Source organism: Petromyzon marinus, unplaced genomic scaffold (assembly GCF_048934315.1).
Source record: "Petromyzon marinus isolate PM22_M1 ecotype Great Lakes invasive population unplaced genomic scaffold, UKy_Petmar_22M1.pri1.0 PM_Scaffold_3, whole genome shotgun sequence".
Classification (NCBI taxonomy): domain Eukaryota; kingdom Metazoa; phylum Chordata; class Hyperoartia; order Petromyzontiformes; family Petromyzontidae; genus Petromyzon; species Petromyzon marinus.
The window spans coordinates 490,485-506,267 of NW_027423279.1; positions in this window are offsets into that span (position 1 = coordinate 490,485).

The following is a 15,783-nucleotide window of genomic DNA, read 5'->3' on the forward strand; positions in this document are numbered from 1 at the left end:
CACTGATTAACACTGAATCCTGTGGGAGTCTCACTGATTAACACTGAACCCTAAGGGAGTCTCACTGATTAACACTGAACCCTGTGGGAGTCTCACTGATTAACACTTAACCCTATTGGAGTCTCACTGATTAACACTGAACCCTGTGGGAGTCTCACTGATTAACACAACCCTATTGGAGCCTCACTGATTAACACTGAAACCCTAAGGGAGTCTCACTGATTAACACTGAACCCTATGGGAGTCTCACTGATTAACACTTAACCCTATTGGAGTCTCACTGATTAACACTGAAACCTGTGGGAGTCTCACTGATTAACACTGAACCCTCTGGGAGTCTCACTGATTAACACTGAACCCTGTGGGAGTCTCACTGATTAACACTGAAGCCTGTGGGAGTCTCACTGATTAACACTGAACCCTATGGGAGTCTCATTGATTAACACTGAACCCTATGGGAGTCTCACTGATTAACACATGGACCCTGTGGGAGTCTCACTGATTTACACTGAACCCTATGGGAGTCTCACTGATTAACACTGAACCCTATGGGAGTCTCACTGATTAACAGTGAACCCTGAGGGAGTCTCACTGATTAACACTGAACCCTGTGGGAGTCTCACTGATTAACACTGAACCCTGTGGGCGTCTCACTGATTAACACTGAACCATATGGGAGTCTCATTGATTAACACTGAACCCTATGGGAGTCTCAATGATTAACACTGAACCCTGTGGGAGTCTCACTGATTAACACTGAACCCTATGGGAGTCTCACTGATTAACACTGAACAGTATGGGATTCTCACTGATTAACACCGAACACTGTGGGAGTCTCAATGATTAACACTGAATCCTGTGGGAGTCTCACTGATTGACAATGAACCCTATGGGAGTCTCACTGATTAACAAATGAACCCTGAGGGAGTCTCAATGATTAACACTGAACCCTGTGAGAGTCTTACTGATTAACACTGAAACCTGTGGGAGTCTCACTGATTAACACTGAATCCTGTGGGAGTCTCACTGATTAACACTGAACCCTAAGGGAGTCTCACTGATTAACACTGAACCCTGTGGGAGTCTCACTGATTAACACTTAACCCTATTGGAGTCTCACTGATTAACACTGAAACCTGTGGGAGTCTCACTGATTACCACTGAAGCCTATGGGAGTCTCACTGATTAACACTGAACCCCATGGGAGTCTCACTGATTAACACTGAACCCCATGGGAGTCTCACTGATTAACACTTAACCCTATGGGAGTCTCACTGATTAACACTGAACCCTGAGGGAGTCTCACTGATTAACACTGAACCCTATGGGAGTCTTACTGATTAAAACTGAACCCTGTGGGAGTCTCATTGATTAACACTGAAACCTGTGGGAGTCTCATTGATTAACACTGAAACCTGTGGGAGTCTCACTGATTAACACTGAACCCTATGGGAGTCTCACTGATTAACACTTAACCCTATGGGAGTCTCACTGATTAACACTGAACCCTGAGGGAGTCTCACTGATTAACACTGAACCCTAAGGGAGTCTCACTGATTAACACTGAACCCTGTGGGAGTCTCACTGATTAACACTGAACCCCATGGGAGTCTCACTGATTAACACTGAACCCTGTGGGAGTCTCACTGATTAACACAACCCTATTGGAGCCTCACTGATTAACACTGAAACCCTAAGGGAGTCTCACTGATTACCACTGAAGCCTATGGGAGTCTCACTGATTAACACTGAACCCCATGGGAGTCTCACTGATTAACACTGAACCCTATGGGAGTCTCACTGATTAACACTTAACCCTATGGGAGTCTCACTGATTAACACTGAACCCTGAGGGAGTCTCACTGATTAACACTGAACCCTAAGGGAGTCTCACTGATTAACACTGAACCCAGTGGGAGTCTCACTGATTAACACTGAACCCCATGGGAGTCTCACTGATTAACACTGAACCCTGAGGGAGTCTCACTGATTAACACTGAACCCTATGGGAGTCTTACTGATTAAAACTGAACCCTGTGGGAGTCTCACTGATTAACACTGAACCCTGTGGGAGTCTCACTGATTAACACTGAACCCCATGGGAGTCTCACTGATTAACACTGAACCCTGTGGGAGTCTCACTGATTAACACAACCCTATTGGAGCCTCACTGATTAACACTGAAACCCTAAGGGAGTCTCACTGATTAACACTGAACCCTATGGGAGTCTCACTGATTAACACTTAACCCTATTGGAGTCTCACTGATTAACAATGAAACCTGTGGGAGTCTCACTGATTAACACTGAACCCTATGGGAGTCTCACTGATTAACACTGAACCCTGTGGGAGTCTCACTGATTAACACTGAAGCCTGTGGGAGTCTCACTGATTAACACTGAACCCTATGGGAGTCTCATTGATTAACACTGAACCCTATGGGAGTCTCACTGATTAACACATGGACCCTGTGGGAGTCTCACTGATTTACACTGAACCCTATGGGAGTCTCACTGATTAACACTGAACCCTATGGGAGTCTCACTGATTAACAGTGAACCCTGAGGGAGTCTCACTGATTAACACTGAACCCTGTGGGAGTCTCACTGATTAACACTGAACCCTGTGGGCGTCTCACTGATTAACACTGAACCATATGGGAGTCTCATTGATTAACACTGAACCCTATGGGAGTCTCAATGATTAACACTGAACCCTGTGGGAGTCTCACTGATTAACACTGAACCCTATGGGAGTCTCACTGATTAACACTGAACAGTATGGGATTCTCACTGATTAACACCGAACACTGTGGGAGTCTCAATGATTAACACTGAATCCTGTGGGAGTCTCACTGATTGACAATGAACCCTATGGGAGTCTCACTGATTAACAAATGAACCCTGAGGGAGTCTCAATGATTAACACTGAACCCTGTGAGAGTCTTACTGATTAACACTGAAACCTGTGGGAGTCTCACTGATTAACACTGAATCCTGTGGGAGTCTCACTGATTAACACTGAACCCTAAGGGAGTCTCACTGATTAACACTGAACCCTGTGGGAGTCTCACTGATTAACACTTAACCCTATTGGAGTCTCACTGATTAACACTGAACCCTGTGGGAGTCTCACTGATTAACACAACCCTATTGGAGCCTCACTGATTAACACTGAAACCCTAAGGGAGTCTCACTGATTAACACTGAACCCTATGGGAGTCTCACTGATTAACACTTAACCCTATTGGAGTCTCACTGATTAACACTGAAACCTGTGGGAGTCTCACTGATTAACACTGAACCCTCTGGGAGTCTCACTGATTAACACTGAACCCTGTGGGAGTCTCACTGATTAACACTGAAGCCTGTGGGAGTCTCACTGATTAACACTGAACCCTATGGGAGTCTCATTGATTAACACTGAACCCTATGGGAGTCTCACTGATTAACACATGGACCCTGTGGGAGTCTCACTGATTTACACTGAACCCTATGGGAGTCTCACTGATTAACACTGAACCCTATGGGAGTCTCACTGATTAACAGTGAACCCTGAGGGAGTCTCACTGATTAACACTGAACCCTGTGGGAGTCTCACTGATTAACACTGAACCCTGTGGGCGTCTCACTGATTAACACTGAACCATATGGGAGTCTCATTGATTAACACTGAACCCTATGGGAGTCTCAATGATTAACACTGAACCCTGTGGGAGTCTCACTGATTAACACTGAACCCTATGGGAGTCTCACTGATTAACACTGAACAGTATGGGATTCTCACTGATTAACACCGAACACTGTGGGAGTCTCAATGATTAACACTGAATCCTGTGGGAGTCTCACTGATTGACAATGAACCCTATGGGAGTCTCACTGATTAACAAATGAACCCTGAGGGAGTCTCAATGATTAACACTGAACCCTGTGAGAGTCTTACTGATTAACACTGAAACCTGTGGGAGTCTCACTGATTAACACTGAATCCTGTGGGAGTCTCACTGATTAACACTGAACCCTAAGGGAGTCTCACTGATTAACACTGAACCCTGTGGGAGTCTCACTGATTAACACTTAACCCTATTGGAGTCTCACTGATTAACACTGAAACCTGTGGGAGTCTCACTGATTACCACTGAAGCCTATGGGAGTCTCACTGATTAACACTGAACCCCATGGGAGTCTCACTGATTAACACTGAACCCCATGGGAGTCTCACTGATTAACACTTAACCCTATGGGAGTCTCACTGATTAACACTGAACCCTGAGGGAGTCTCACTGATTAACACTGAACCCTATGGGAGTCTTACTGATTAAAACTGAACCCTGTGGGAGTCTCATTGATTAACACTGAAACCTGTGGGAGTCTCATTGATTAACACTGAAACCTGTGGGAGTCTCACTGATTAACACTGAACCCTATGGGAGTCTCACTGATTAACACTTAACCCTATGGGAGTCTCACTGATTAACACTGAACCCTGAGGGAGTCTCACTGATTAACACTGAACCCTAAGGGAGTCTCACTGATTAACACTGAACCCTGTGGGAGTCTCACTGATTAACACTGAACCCCATGGGAGTCTCACTGATTAACACTGAACCCTGTGGGAGTCTCACTGATTAACACAACCCTATTGGAGCCTCACTGATTAACACTGAAACCCTAAGGGAGTCTCACTGATTAACACTGAACCCTATGGGAGTCTCACTGATTAACACTTAACCCTATTGGAGTCTCACTGATTAACAATGAAACCTGTGGGAGTCTCACTGATTAACACTGAACCCTATGGGAGTCTCACTGATTAACACTGAACCCTGTGGGAGTCTCACTGATTAACACTGAAGCCTGTGGGAGTCTCACTGATTAACACTGAACCCTATGGGAGTCTCATTGATTAACACTGAACCCTATGGGAGTCTCACTGATTAACACATGGACCCTGTGGGAGTCTCACTGATTTACACTGAACCCTATGGGAGTCTCACTGATTAACACTGAACCCTATGGGAGTCTCACTGATTAACAGTGAACCCTGAGGGAGTCTCACTGATTAACACTGAACCCTGTGGGAGTCTCACTGATTAACACTGAACCCTGTGGGCGTCTCACTGATTAACACTGAACCATATGGGAGTCTCATTGATTAACACTGAACCCTATGGGAGTCTCAATGATTAACACTGAACCCTGTGGGAGTCTCACTGATTAACACTGAACCCTATGGGAGTCTCACTGATTAACACTGAACAGTATGGGATTCTCACTGATTAACACCGAACACTGTGGGAGTCTCAATGATTAACACTGAATCCTGTGGGAGTCTCACTGATTGACAATGAACCCTATGGGAGTCTCACTGATTAACAAATGAACCCTGAGGGAGTCTCAATGATTAACACTGAACCCTATGGGAGTCTTACTGATTAAAACTGAACCCTGTGGGAGTCTCATTGATTAACACTGAAACCTGTGGGAGTCTCATTGATTAACACTGAAACCTGTGGGAGTCTCACTGATTAACACTGAACCCTATGGGAGTCTCACTGATTAACACTTAACCCTATGGGAGTCTCACTGATTAACACTGAACCCTGAGGGAGTCTCACTGATTAACACTGAACCCTAAGGGAGTCTCACTGATTAACACTGAACCCTGTGGGAGTCTCACTGATTAACACTGAACCCCATGGGAGTCTCACTGATTAACACTGAACCCTGTGGGAGTCTCACTGATTAACACAACCCTATTGGAGCCTCACTGATTAACACTGAAACCCTAAGGGAGTCTCACTGATTACCACTGAAGCCTATGGGAGTCTCACTGATTAACACTGAACCCCATGGGAGTCTCACTGATTAACACTGAACCCTATGGGAGTCTCACTGATTAACACTTAACCCTATGGGAGTCTCACTGATTAACACTGAACCCTGAGGGAGTCTCACTGATTAACACTGAACCCTAAGGGAGTCTCACTGATTAACACTGAACCCAGTGGGAGTCTCACTGATTAACACTGAACCCCATGGGAGTCTCACTGATTAACACTGAACCCTGAGGGAGTCTCACTGATTAACACTGAACCCTATGGGAGTCTTACTGATTAAAACTGAACCCTGTGGGAGTCTCACTGATTAACACTGAACCCTGTGGGAGTCTCACTGATTAACACTGAACCCCATGGGAGTCTCACTGATTAACACTGAACCCTGTGGGAGTCTCACTGATTAACACAACCCTATTGGAGCCTCACTGATTAACACTGAAACCCTAAGGGAGTCTCACTGATTAACACTGAACCCTATGGGAGTCTCACTGATTAACACTTAACCCTATTGGAGTCTCACTGATTAACAATGAAACCTGTGGGAGTCTCACTGATTAACACTGAACCCTATGGGAGTCTCACTGATTAACACTGAACCCTGTGGGAGTCTCACTGATTAACACTGAAGCCTGTGGGAGTCTCACTGATTAACACTGAACCCTATGGGAGTCTCATTGATTAACACTGAACCCTATGGGAGTCTCACTGATTAACACATGGACCCTGTGGGAGTCTCACTGATTTACACTGAACCCTATGGGAGTCTCACTGATTAACACTGAACCCTATGGGAGTCTCACTGATTAACAGTGAACCCTGAGGGAGTCTCACTGATTAACACTGAACCCTGTGGGAGTCTCACTGATTAACACTGAACCCTGTGGGCGTCTCACTGATTAACACTGAACCATATGGGAGTCTCATTGATTAACACTGAACCCTATGGGAGTCTCAATGATTAACACTGAACCCTGTGGGAGTCTCACTGATTAACACTGAACCCTATGGGAGTCTCACTGATTAACACTGAACAGTATGGGATTCTCACTGATTAACACCGAACACTGTGGGAGTCTCAATGATTAACACTGAATCCTGTGGGAGTCTCACTGATTGACAATGAACCCTATGGGAGTCTCACTGATTAACAAATGAACCCTGAGGGAGTCTCAATGATTAACACTGAACCCTGTGAGAGTCTTACTGATTAACACTGAAACCTGTGGGAGTCTCACTGATTAACACTGAATCCTGTGGGAGTCTCACTGATTAACACTGAACCCTAAGGGAGTCTCACTGATTAACACTGAACCCTGTGGGAGTCTCACTGATTAACACTTAACCCTATTGGAGTCTCACTGATTAACACTGAACCCTGTGGGAGTCTCACTGATTAACACAACCCTATTGGAGCCTCACTGATTAACACTGAAACCCTAAGGGAGTCTCACTGATTAACACTGAACCCTATGGGAGTCTCACTGATTAACACTTAACCCTATTGGAGTCTCACTGATTAACACTGAAACCTGTGGGAGTCTCACTGATTAACACTGAACCCTCTGGGAGTCTCACTGATTAACACTGAACCCTGTGGGAGTCTCACTGATTAACACTGAAGCCTGTGGGAGTCTCACTGATTAACACTGAACCCTATGGGAGTCTCATTGATTAACACTGAACCCTATGGGAGTCTCACTGATTAACACATGGACCCTGTGGGAGTCTCACTGATTTACACTGAACCCTATGGGAGTCTCACTGATTAACACTGAACCCTATGGGAGTCTCACTGATTAACAGTGAACCCTGAGGGAGTCTCACTGATTAACACTGAACCCTGTGGGAGTCTCACTGATTAACACTGAACCCTGTGGGCGTCTCACTGATTAACACTGAACCATATGGGAGTCTCATTGATTAACACTGAACCCTATGGGAGTCTCAATGATTAACACTGAACCCTGTGGGAGTCTCACTGATTAACACTGAACCCTATGGGAGTCTCACTGATTAACACTGAACAGTATGGGATTCTCACTGATTAACACCGAACACTGTGGGAGTCTCAATGATTAACACTGAATCCTGTGGGAGTCTCACTGATTGACAATGAACCCTATGGGAGTCTCACTGATTAACAAATGAACCCTGAGGGAGTCTCAATGATTAACACTGAACCCTGTGAGAGTCTTACTGATTAACACTGAAACCTGTGGGAGTCTCACTGATTAACACTGAATCCTGTGGGAGTCTCACTGATTAACACTGAACCCTAAGGGAGTCTCACTGATTAACACTGAACCCTGTGGGAGTCTCACTGATTAACACTTAACCCTATTGGAGTCTCACTGATTAACACTGAAACCTGTGGGAGTCTCACTGATTACCACTGAAGCCTATGGGAGTCTCACTGATTAACACTGAACCCCATGGGAGTCTCACTGATTAACACTGAACCCCATGGGAGTCTCACTGATTAACACTTAACCCTATGGGAGTCTCACTGATTAACACTGAACCCTGAGGGAGTCTCACTGATTAACACTGAACCCTATGGGAGTCTTACTGATTAAAACTGAACCCTGTGGGAGTCTCATTGATTAACACTGAAACCTGTGGGAGTCTCATTGATTAACACTGAAACCTGTGGGAGTCTCACTGATTAACACTGAACCCTATGGGAGTCTCACTGATTAACACTTAACCCTATGGGAGTCTCACTGATTAACACTGAACCCTGAGGGAGTCTCACTGATTAACACTGAACCCTAAGGGAGTCTCACTGATTAACACTGAACCCTGTGGGAGTCTCACTGATTAACACTGAACCCCATGGGAGTCTCACTGATTAACACTGAACCCTGTGGGAGTCTCACTGATTAACACAACCCTATTGGAGCCTCACTGATTAACACTGAAACCCTAAGGGAGTCTCACTGATTAACACTGAACCCTATGGGAGTCTCACTGATTAACACTTAACCCTATTGGAGTCTCACTGATTAACAATGAAACCTGTGGGAGTCTCACTGATTAACACTGAACCCTATGGGAGTCTCACTGATTAACACTGAACCCTGTGGGAGTCTCACTGATTAACACTGAAGCCTGTGGGAGTCTCACTGATTAACACTGAACCCTATGGGAGTCTCATTGATTAACACTGAACCCTATGGGAGTCTCACTGATTAACACATGGACCCTGTGGGAGTCTCACTGATTTACACTGAACCCTATGGGAGTCTCACTGATTAACACTGAACCCTATGGGAGTCTCACTGATTAACAGTGAACCCTGAGGGAGTCTCACTGATTAACACTGAACCCTGTGGGAGTCTCACTGATTAACACTGAACCCTGTGGGCGTCTCACTGATTAACACTGAACCATATGGGAGTCTCATTGATTAACACTGAACCCTATGGGAGTCTCAATGATTAACACTGAACCCTGTGGGAGTCTCACTGATTAACACTGAACCCTATGGGAGTCTCACTGATTAACACTGAACAGTATGGGATTCTCACTGATTAACACCGAACACTGTGGGAGTCTCAATGATTAACACTGAATCCTGTGGGAGTCTCACTGATTGACAATGAACCCTATGGGAGTCTCACTGATTAACAAATGAACCCTGAGGGAGTCTCAATGATTAACACTGAACCCTGTGAGAGTCTTACTGATTAACACTGAAACCTGTGGGAGTCTCACTGATTAACACTGAATCCTGTGGGAGTCTCACTGATTAACACTGAACCCTAAGGGAGTCTCACTGATTAATACTGAACCCTGTGGGAGTCTCACTGATTAACACTTAACCCTATTGGAGTCTCACTGATTAACACTGAAACCTGTGGGAGTCTCACTGATTACCACTGAAGCCTATGGGAGTCTCACTGATTAACACTGAACCCCATGGGAGTCTCACTGATTAACACTGAACCCCATGGGAGTCTCACTGATTAACACTTAACCCTATGGGAGTCTCACTGATTAACACTGAACCCTGAGGGAGTCTCACTGATTAACACTGAACCCTATGGGAGTCTTACTGATTAAAACTGAACCCTGTGGGAGTCTCACTGATTAACACTGAAACCTGTGGGAGTCTCATTGATTAACACTGAAACCTGTGGGAGTCTCACTGATTAACACTGAACCCTATGGGAGTCTCACTGATTAACACTTAACCCTATGGGAGTCTCACTGATTAACACTGAACCCTGAGGGAGTCTCACTGATTAACACTGAACCCTAAGGGAGTCTCACTGATTAACACTGAACCCTGTGGGAGTCTCACTGATTAACACTGAACCCCATGGGAGTCTCACTGATTAACACTGAACCCTGAGGGAGTCTCACTGATTAACACTGAACCCTATGGGAGTCTTACTGATTAAAACTGAACCCTGTGGGAGTCTCACTGATTAACACTGAACCCTGTGGGAGTCTCACTGATTAACACTGAACCCCATGGGAGTCTCACTGATTAACACTGAACCCTGTGGGAGTCTCACTGATTAACACAACCCTATTGGAGCCTCACTGATTAACACTGAAACCCTAAGGGAGTCTCACTGATTAACACTGAACCCTATGGGAGTCTCACTGATTAACACTTAACCCTATTGGAGTCTCACTGATTAACAATGAAACCTGTGGGAGTCTCACTGATTAACACTGAACCCTATGGGAGTCTCACTGATTAACACTGAACCCTGTGGGAGTCTCACTGATTAACACTGAAGCCTGTGGGAGTCTCACTGATTAACACTGAACCCTATGGGAGTCTCATTGATTAACACTGAACCCTATGGGAGTCTCACTGATTAACACTGAACCCTGTGGGAGTCTCACTGATTAACACTGAACCCTGTGGGCGTCTCACTGATTAACACTGAACCATATGGGAGTCTCATTGATTAACACTGAACCCTATGGGAGTCTCAATGATTAACACTGAACCCTGTGGGAGTCTCACTGATTAACACTGAACCCTATGGGAGTCTCACTGATTAACACTGAACAGTATGGGATTCTCACTGATTAACACCGAACACTGTGGGAGTCTCAATGATTAACACTGAATCCTGTGGGAGTCTCACTGATTGACAATGAACCCTATGGGAGTCTCACTGATTAACAAATGAACCCTGAGGGAGTCTCAATGATTAACACTGAACCCTGTGAGAGTCTTACTGATTAACACTGAAACCTGTGGGAGTCTCACTGATTAACACTGAATCCTGTGGGAGTCTCACTGATTAACACTGAACCCTAAGGGAGTCTCACTGATTAACACTGAACCCTGTGGGAGTCTCACTGATTAACACTTAACCCTATTGGAGTCTCACTGATTAACACTGAAACCTGTGGGAGTCTCACTGATTACCACTGAAGCCTATGGGAGTCTCACTGATTAACACTGAACCCCATGGGAGTCTCACTGATTAACACTGAACCCCATGGGAGTCTCACTGATTAACACTTAACCCTATGGGAGTCTCACTGATTAACACTGAAACCTGTGGGAGTCTCACTGACTACCACTGAAGCCTATGGGAGTTTCACTGATTAACACTGAACCCTAAGGGAGTCTCACTGATTAACACTGAACCCTATGGGAGTCTCACTGATTAACACTTAACCCTATTGGAGTCTCACTGATTAACAATGAAACCTGTGGGAGTCTCACTGATTAACACTGAACCCTATGGGAGTCTCACTGATTAACACTGAACCCTGTGGGAGTCTCACTGATTAACACTGAAGCCTGTGGGAGTCTCACTGATTAACACTGAACCCTATGGGAGTCTCATTGATTAACACTGAACCCTATGGGAGTCTCACTGATTAACACATGGACCCTGTGGGAGTCTCACTGATTTACACTGAACCCTATGGGAGTCTCACTGATTAACACTGAACCCTATGGGAGTCTCACTGATTAACAGTGAACCCTGAGGGAGTCTCACTGATTAACACTGAACCCTGTGGGAGTCTCACTGATTAACACTGAACCCTGTGGGCGTCTCACTGATTAACACTGAACCATATGGGAGTCTCATTGATTAACACTGAACCCTATGGGAGTCTCAATGATTAACACTGAACCCTGTGGGAGTCTCACTGATTAACACTGAACCCTATGGGAGTCTCACTGATTAACACTGAAACCCTAAGGGAGTCTCACTGATTAACACTGAACCCTATGGGAGTCTCACTGATTAACACTTAACCCTATTGGAGTCTCACTGATTAACAATGAAACCTGTGGGAGTCTCACTGATTAACACTGAACCCTATGGGAGTCTCACTGATTAACACTGAACCCTGTGGGAGTCTCACTGATTAACACTGAAGCCTGTGGGAGTCTCACTGATTAACACTGAACCCTATGGGAGTCTCATTGATTAACACTGAACCCTATGGGAGTCTCACTGATTAACACATGGACCCTGTGGGAGTCTCACTGATTTACACTGAACCCTATGGGAGTCTCACTGATTAACACTGAACCCTATGGGAGTCTCACTGATTAACAGTGAACCCTGAGGGAGTCTCACTGATTAACACTGAACCCTGTGGGAGTCTCACTGATTAACACTGAACCCTGTGGGCGTCTCACTGATTAACACTGAACCATATGGGAGTCTCATTGATTAACACTGAACCCTATGGGAGTCTCAATGATTAACACTGAACCCTGTGGGAGTCTCACTGATTAACACTGAACCCTATGGGAGTCTCACTGATTAACACTGAACAGTATGGGATTCTCACTGATTAACACCGAACACTGTGGGAGTCTCAATGATTAACACTGAATCCTGTGGGAGTCTCACTGATTGACAATGAACCCTATGGGAGTCTCACTGATTAACAAATGAACCCTGAGGGAGTCTCAATGATTAACACTGAACCCTGTGAGAGTCTTACTGATTAACACTGAAACCTGTGGGAGTCTCACTGATTAACACTGAATCCTGTGGGAGTCTCACTGATTAACACTGAACCCTAAGGGAGTCTCACTGATTAACACTGAACCCTGTGGGAGTCTCACTGATTAACACTTAACCCTATTGGAGTCTCACTGATTAACACTGAAACCTGTGGGAGTCTCACTGATTACCACTGAAGCCTATGGGAGTCTCACTGATTAACACTGAACCCCATGGGAGTCTCACTGATTAACACTGAACCCCATGGGAGTCTCACTGATTAACACTTAACCCTATGGGAGTCTCACTGATTAACACTGAAACCTGTGGGAGTCTCACTGACTACCACTGAAGCCTATGGGAGTTTCACTGATTAACACTGAACCCTAAGGGAGTCTCACTGATTAACACTGAACCCTATGGGAGTCTCACTGATTAACACTTAACCCTATTGGAGTCTCACTGATTAACAATGAAACCTGTGGGAGTCTCACTGATTAACACTGAACCCTATGGGAGTCTCACTGATTAACACTGAACCCTGTGGGAGTCTCACTGATTAACACTGAAGCCTGTGGGAGTCTCACTGATTAACACTGAACCCTATGGGAGTCTCATTGATTAACACTGAACCCTATGGGAGTCTCACTGATTAACACATGGACCCTGTGGGAGTCTCACTGATTTACACTGAACCCTATGGGAGTCTCACTGATTAACACTGAACCCTATGGGAGTCTCACTGATTAACAGTGAACCCTGAGGGAGTCTCACTGATTAACACTGAACCCTGTGGGAGTCTCACTGATTAACACTGAACCCTGTGGGCGTCTCACTGATTAACACTGAACCATATGGGAGTCTCATTGATTAACACTGAACCCTATGGGAGTCTCAATGATTAACACTGAACCCTGTGGGAGTCTCACTGATTAACACTGAACCCTATGGGAGTCTCACTGATTAACACTGAACAGTATGGGATTCTCACTGATTAACACCGAACACTGTGGGAGTCTCAATGATTAACACTGAATCCTGTGGGAGTCTCACTGATTGACAATGAACCCTATGGGAGTCTCACTGATTAACAAATGAACCCTGAGGGAGTCTCAATGATTAACACTGAACCCTGTGAGAGTCTTACTGATTAACACTGAAACCTGTGGGAGTCTCACTGATTAACACTGAATCCTGTGGGAGTCTCACTGATTAACACTGAACCCTAAGGGAGTCTCACTGATTAACACTGAACCCTGTGGGAGTCTCACTGATTAACACTTAACCCTATTGGAGTCTCACTGATTAACACTGAAACCTGTGGGAGTCTCACTGATTACCACTGAAGCCTATGGGAGTCTCACTGATTAACACTGAACCCCATGGGAGTCTCACTGATTAACACTGAACCCCATGGGAGTCTCACTGATTAACACTTAACCCTATGGGAGTCTCACTGATTAACACTGAAACCTGTGGGAGTCTCACTGACTACCACTGAAGCCTATGGGAGTTTCACTGATTAACACTGAACCCCATGGGAGTCTCACTGATTAACACTGAACCCCATGGGAGTCTCACTGATTAACACTTAACCCTATGGGAGTCTCACTGATTAACACTGAACCCTGAGGGAGTCTCACTGATTAACACTGAACCCTATGGGAGTCTTACTGATTAAAACTGAACCCTGTGGGAGTCTCATTGATTAACACTGAAACCTGTGGGAGTCTCATTGATTAACACTGAAACCTGTGGGAGTCTCACTGATTAACACTGAACCCTATGGGAGTCTCACTGATTAACACTTAACCCTATGGGAGTCTCACTGATTAACACTGAACCCTGAGGGAGTCTCACTGATTAACACTGAACCCTAAGGGAGTCTCACTGATTAACACTGAACCCTGTGGGAGTCTCACTGATTAACACTGAACCCCATGGGAGTCTCACTGATTAACACTGAACCCTGTGGGAGTCTCACTGATTAACACAACCGTATTGGAGCCTCACTGATTAACACTGAAACCCTAAGGGAGTCTCACTGATTTACACTGAACCCTATGGGAGTCTCACTGATTAACACTGAACCCTATGGGAGTCTCACTGATTAACAGTGAACCCTGAGGGAGTCTCACTGATTAACACTGAACCCTGTGGGAGTCTCACTGATTAACACTGAACCCTGTGGGCGTCTCACTGATTAACACTGAACCATATGGGAGTCTCATTGATTAACACTGAACCCTATGGGAGTCTCAATGATTAACACTGAACCCTGTGGGAGTCTCACTGATTAACACTGAACCCTATGGGAGTCTCACTGATTAACACTGAACAGTATGGGATTCTCACTGATTAACACCGAACACTGTGGGAGTCTCAATGATTAACACTGAATCCTGTGGGAGTCTCACTGATTGACAATGAACCCTATGGGAGTCTCACTGATTAACAAATTAACCCTGAGGGAGTCTCAATGATTAACACTGAACCCTGTGAGAGTCTTACTGATTAACACTGAAACCTGTGGGAGTCTCACTGATTAACACTGAATCCTGTGGGAGTCTCACTGATTAACACTGAACCCTAAGGGAGTCTCACTGATTAACACTGAACCCTGTGGGAGTCTCACTGATTAACACTTAACCCTATTGGAGTCTCACTGATTAACACTGAAACCTGTGGGAGTCTCACTGATTACCACTGAAGCCTATGGGAGTCTCACTGATTAACACTGAACCCCATGGGAGTCTCACTGATTAACACTGAACCCCATGGGAGTCTCACTGATTAACACTTAACCCTATGGGAGTCTCACTGATTAACACTGAAACCTGTGGGAGTCTCACTGACTACCACTGAAGCCTATGGGAGTTTCACTGATTAACACTGAACCCCATGGGAGTCTCACTGATTAACACTGAACCCCATGGGAGTCTCACTGATTAACACTTAACCCTATGGGAGTCTCACTGATTAACACTGAACCCTGAG